Here is a 6,344-nt window from a genome sequence, read left to right on the forward strand (position 1 = left end):
TTTCTATCAAATCAGTGAATATGTATTAATCTACATTGATCGTATGGCAACACATTGGCACATTGCTAGTAGTTATTATAATTTTTTGGACACCAGACAAATGGTGGAGTACATATACAAAGAGAAGAGGTGCACACATGCAGTCGACCTCTCGCTATCTCGCACACATGAGTGTTACGTAAAGGCAACGTTAACAAATAAACCCTAAAACCCTAGGTGCATGATTGCTGCATTCGCGGGTACCGGGTACGTGGTGGAGCACCTTTGTTGGAATAGTCAGCTCGCGTGATAATTTGATCCATAGGAGTTGATGGTCAGGACCACAGGTGAACGACTTGGAGCGCGGTGGCTCGCCAGTTGCCACAGATCGAGTAGCCACGTTTAAAATATCATTTTTTAGAGGGGTTAAGAGTTCCGATTTTCAATGGCACGTTATAAGTAGTAAGTAGTTTTTAGAACGAGTGCTATGGAGCGAAAATGGAATTCATAGTACTACGTACCTCCTTGGCGTATGGTTGTATGGGTTTATGTTGCGAGATGTTGAACCTGGTAGTTCTAGGGCAAATACTATGGTTTAGATTTAGATGCTGGTTTTCAATAATCGGAAGGGGAAACCCTTCTTTGATTAAAAATCTACTACCTCCATTCTGGTTTACTAGTCCCATCGTACTTCGGGTCAAAGTTTGTCCATGAATTTTACTTCTAAATGTGAATGGAAAACAAGATTTTGTTATACCCAAAAAGAAAAGGACTGGTGGGAGTGATTGCTCTGACACAGACGCGACCTCTCATAGCGCAGGCATTGAACCGGCGCGCCGGCCAAGAGGGCCGCTCTCGCTGCAGGCCCGGCTGAGCACGCCTCCTTGCCACGTGCAACCAGCTTAAGACTGCCCTGCCTGCCTTCATTGAATCCGCGCGTGTGCCGGCAACACGTCCTTCCGTGAGCCGGCAGGCATTTTAGAACACAAAAAATGACTAAAATATAATTAATTTACGCATGGTCTTGACTTGTTGTGCCCGCACTGGTAGCAGGAACTAGTAGAGGTTTTTCTTTATTTATAAGTCTCCTCACATTTTTTTGGCTTTGAAGTGAATCATGGTTGTGGACATTATGTATGAATGTGCAGATATCTATGAACATGAGTTTGATTTGGAAGTTGAACTTCGAATGTCGGGCTTGCGCGTGAACTATACCATGTCCAATGCTTCGTCTGTTATTGTTTGGAAACTAATTGTTGTTATTACATGACCCAAAAAAACATTTTATGCCACATCAGTAGATGCACAGACATCACAACAGGCATGCTGACTGGATAAACATTTGAACCTAGCTATTATGAAGGAAATTTTGTATTGACAACAGTTTTAGATAGCAGGAGACGCCTAGCCTGCTCTGCCTGTGCTAGCTTATTTCTGGCTTCTTCCATCTCTTCTTTGGCTTGGGTGAAGAGAGCATCTGATTGCTCTTTTTGCTTCTTCAGGAACTCAGCTACATTCTCAAGGGCTGCTGCACGCTTTCTTTCAGCCTTTACTAATGCCATGAGGACACGAACAGCCAACGACTCCACCTGGCTTGTGTGTAATCCAGCATCATCTGGGAATTTGCACCTTGTGTCTAATCCAGCATCATTAGGGAACTAGCACCTTGTGTGTAATCCAGCCTCATTTTGGAAACATGATCTCGAGGTTGACCATACTTCCCTCCTCGCAGGAACTGCATCCTGACATGAAGTTACTTCTTTTTTAGATCAATACTCAGAGAAACCTAGATCCATTTAGTAGAAGCCAGATAAACAGAACTCAGAGAAGTGAATTCAAAAGGAAAAGAAATATAAAAATAGACTACAAGGTGAGAACACCCACTTCCCACATCATGCTAAAAACGAAAGCATTAGTACGATTAAGACTCTTCTTATTACACATCGAAGAACACCACACTTAAGTGAAATAGAAACTACAACATATACACATCGAAGAATACGAGGCTAAATGAAAGTAATTGAAAGGGTGTTACTTACCAAAGCTCGTTTTACAGGTTCGGTGCAGCTCCTCTTTAACTTGCCACGCTCCTTGAAGATGTCCCGAATATACCGTGTTTGGTCTTCATTGCTCCTCTGCATGTTCACACTCGTGGTTTTAAAATCTCAACATGGCAAGAAAAATACTACTAGTAATACTCGCGCATCTTGTGGGCAACATTAAAGCACTCGTATGCCATGTTAGAGCATCTCCAACAGAATCGCAACGCACGACGCTTTAAAAAAGCGTTTACAGTGCTGAGATCGAGAAGTAGATACTAGAGAGTAGAGGATAGTTCTCACCATAGATAGATAAAAAAAGATAATTCAACTACTCCTCGTCGTCCGACTCCTCCTCGGTGATGTCCTCCTCCGACGTCTGACTGTAGGCGTGCAGATACCGATCATTGTCGGAGTCCTAGGGCGATGCTGCTCCTAGCCTCATGTTGAATTGAGCGTTCGCTTTTCGCCTATGCTTGTCCTCGCGATAGGCGGCTTGCTCCGCCCTCCACTTATCCCTCTCCGCCCTCCTTTGCCCGCAGAACTCACGCTTGTTGATGATGTCCTGCTGGAAGTGTTGGCGCCACAACGCCATGGCTTCCTCGTCCATCTTGGCGATGCCGAGACAGTGCTCCCGCCTCCGGTTGTCGCGATGATCCTCGTTGGTGCTAAGCCGCGGCAGAGGCGCGAGCTCCTGCGCCCGCTCCCGCGTCGGCACGTTGGTGAAGTTCAATGTTCTATGAGGCCACCGGAGGCGCCATGCCACCGCGTCGTACGCACGGGTGGCCTCGTTGGCGGTGTCAAAATTGCCGAGGCCGAGGCGCATCCCGCGGAACCGGATCTCGGCGGAGAAGCCGCTGGAGGGGCCCGCGCGGATGCCGCGGTATCCCCAAGTTTCCCGGCGACATGGCGGCATGGTGGCGCGGCGGCGGTGAGGCGAAAAAGAGTGGGGAGAGAGCGGTGGCGAGGCACAGAGCGATGGCAAGGCACATAGCGGTGGGAGGGCGTTGGATTTTATAAAGCGCGCCGGACGCCGCGCGCCAAAACTAGCGCACGCCCGGCAGCTTTTTCCCGCGCGCGCTCCGCCCTTTCCCGACGTCTTTGCTATCTCTACTCTCTTCTCTACGGTTATATTTTATTTTATATTGAGGACTAGGTTGTAGCCTAGTGGCAAGGGAGGCTGTGGCAAACCCTGCGGCCATGGTTCGACTCCCATCGGGAGCGAATTTGTGGCACCTCACTTGGGTGGGCTTCTCCTATAAAAATATGTCCAGGGTGCTAGTGCCCAAGGATCTCATTTTTTTATATTTAATATTTATCTCTACTTCCTTTACTGTCTGCTTTTTTTCTCTATATTTTTTTCTTGCAATATAGGTCGTCTGATTTATATCTGACGGATAGGAAGGAAACAAATGGGAATTTTGCAAAAAGATACCCGTACCCCTCTCCAGATTTGCAAATAAGGCCTTCCCTCGTTCATCCTTTTCTCCCAAAAGATAAACTACTCATACAAATGCATCTTGATGCACGCAACGCATGGGCATCTTGCTAGTTCAAAAAACCTTTCCATCATTTGCCACACTACTGGTTGCAGATGAAAAACCTACCCAAGCGCAGCGCGATACAGGAGCGATGCACAATTACATGCTGATATTCTGTTGGACAATGGAGGCTATAACCAATTACTTTTATGGGAACAATAGCATTCGAGAAATTTGAAGGGTAGGTATGAACAAAATTGGAACTACACATGTACTTCTAAGTGATTCAATACACACATTACCAATCGAGGAGGAGAACGATGGTCAGGGCGGCCTCTATGAGTGATGGTCGGCAATGGGAGTCAGTTCATTATCCACGACGGTGGTACTTCTGCGCTTGGCGTCGGCTTCCGGGAAGCAGATCCGAGACCGTGGAAGACGATGCCAAGGAAGAGACTCCATGTACGACGAAGACGGTGGACCGGCTCCGGTGCGGCGTACGAGGTCGTCGATGAGGCAGATGCACTGCAGTGGACGAGTGCGCCGATGTAAACGGGAGGAGCATGAAGGCTGCGGTGCTGTGGAGAAGTTTATTTTGCGGTGGGGATAGAAAATGGGGAGTATTCAGGTGTACTACTCTGGGTGCTGGGGTGGGGTTGGCTGGGTAGGGTGAACCTGAAGTTACGGAAACAGCCCCCTACCAAGCGTCATCTGTAGGCCTGTTCCGAAGGCTATGATGGTAACTTCCCACTGCTCGAATCAGGGTCCGGGAGATTTTCCCGCCGACCTCAAAATTTTGTGTCACTGGACTCTCGGTGTGGCGTGTTGAGTGATTCGGCTAAGCAACTAGCGAGTAGTAGTAGTAAACTCTGCATATTAGGTATGATCGAAGTCAAACTTCCTAAAGTTTGACCAAGTTTATATAAAAATATAAATAGTTACCATAACAATTTTGTATGATGTGAAAGTACATTCAATAATGAATCTAATAGTATTTATTTGTTATTGTATATGTTAATATTTTTTGTTATAAGCTTTCTGAGAGTTTACAAAACTTGACTTTGACCAATGCTAATACACGGACTTAAATAAAAACGGAGGGAGTACACATTTGTTTTCTTAGTTTGTAGTGAACTAATCATTTGTTGAAATTGAGAAATAAATATATTAGGCTATTGACTTCGAATGTAATGATCTATACAATTCAATAGTTACAATCATTGTCGAATCCCAAGATGTATACAAGGTCTATAGTACTTCACAACATGCTCAAACTCACATAATCCCAGTCAAATGAGAATCTAAATGCATTTCATAGTTATTACTTTGTAGGATGCAACAAAAACAACCAAAACTCTACATCAGCCATTATAGAAGCAACATTTTGACATATCCCAATGTGTGAATGAAACATGCAGAGAGAGCTTTTGAAGATGGAGCAGATAGGGCGGGAAAGATTGTATGTATGTGGACGAGAGAGTAGGAGACAAACCTAATGAGACACACAGAGAGAGATAGAGAGAGGAAGAGAGAGGAAGAAGTTAGGTCCGTGAGAAAGATGGAGACATGTAATATACATGAGATGCGTGTGCATCCGGATTCTGTATACGTGGAAGGAGAAGAGACAACATGTTTGATGAGAGAGCTGGAAAAACATGGACTAGAGGGGAAGGATTTCATGGGTTGAGGGATTGACAATTTTGTGCGGGGGATAGAGGGATTGGTAATTTGTGCAAGAGAGAGAGAGAGAGAGAGAGAGAGAGAGAGAGAGAGAGAGAGAGAGAGGGTAGGGGGAGGAGTCAGTCGGCCGTCATCACATCACCCTGCTTCCAAATGACCCCGCATTCTCTAGCGCGGAGTAGTCTCCGTCTTCGATCTGCTCGATGCCCTCTTTGAAGATTGAGGTGTTGTGCATGTTGGGGTGCAAAGAAGCACAAGGGAGAGTGGTCGCCGTATAACCTTGGATGGGGATGAATTGTGTGCTCGGGGGAGTGTGTGTGTGTGTTGTGCTACTTGTGTGTGTGTGTGTGTCAGATATTGAGCGAAAACAAACCTAAGGAGAGAAATGGGTATTCACGAAGAGATTGTGCGGGCCTTGAGGTGGGCAGGGGCCGAGTGAGGGTGTCAAAATGTGCGCGTTGATGCATGTGTTGCATGCGATCGTGCGAGGGACGGACGAATCGAGAGAGATGGTTGTTGTGTTACGGATGCTCCTCTCTCTCTGTCTCTCTCTCTCTCTCACACACACACACATACACACACACACAAGTAAACTAGAAGACCGTTCTCTCATGTATACACAATGTATCGGCATTTGTCTATGTCTCACTCATGCATGATCATTTGCACATTCACACCTCTCTTTGTCTGTATCACACGCACACCGTCTCCACATTGCCCTTCCGCCACAACACACATATGGACACATACACACGTTCTCTCTCAGTCACACACACAAAATAAGTATTAAAAAAAACTAGGGCGCACCTAAAATATCCAAATCCAAATAAACACAAACTGGAGCTAAATTCAAATATATGGAAATATTGCAGCGTCAAGAACTTTTCCAGGAAAAAAAGTTGAGTAATATTCGAGGATTGTTTTCACAAAAAAAAAGTTTTGGTGGATGTCCTTCGAGCGCGACACAGTGACGCACCGTTCGATCGACCGTGTAGCCGCGGTTCACGCGCTTGCACAGGTGTCACATCCCTGGTCCTGTTATGCACTAGGCTAGACCTCATGTGAGTATCATGTTTTAATTCAAATGAAATTTGAATTGAGGAATTTTTAAAGCCTCAGAAACCTTCTAAAAATGATCAACATTAAAATCTCCTCAAAGAAGTCC

This window comes from Triticum aestivum, chromosome 6B, assembly GCF_018294505.1.
Source record: "Triticum aestivum cultivar Chinese Spring chromosome 6B, IWGSC CS RefSeq v2.1, whole genome shotgun sequence".
NCBI classification, from domain to species: domain Eukaryota; kingdom Viridiplantae; phylum Streptophyta; class Magnoliopsida; order Poales; family Poaceae; genus Triticum; species Triticum aestivum.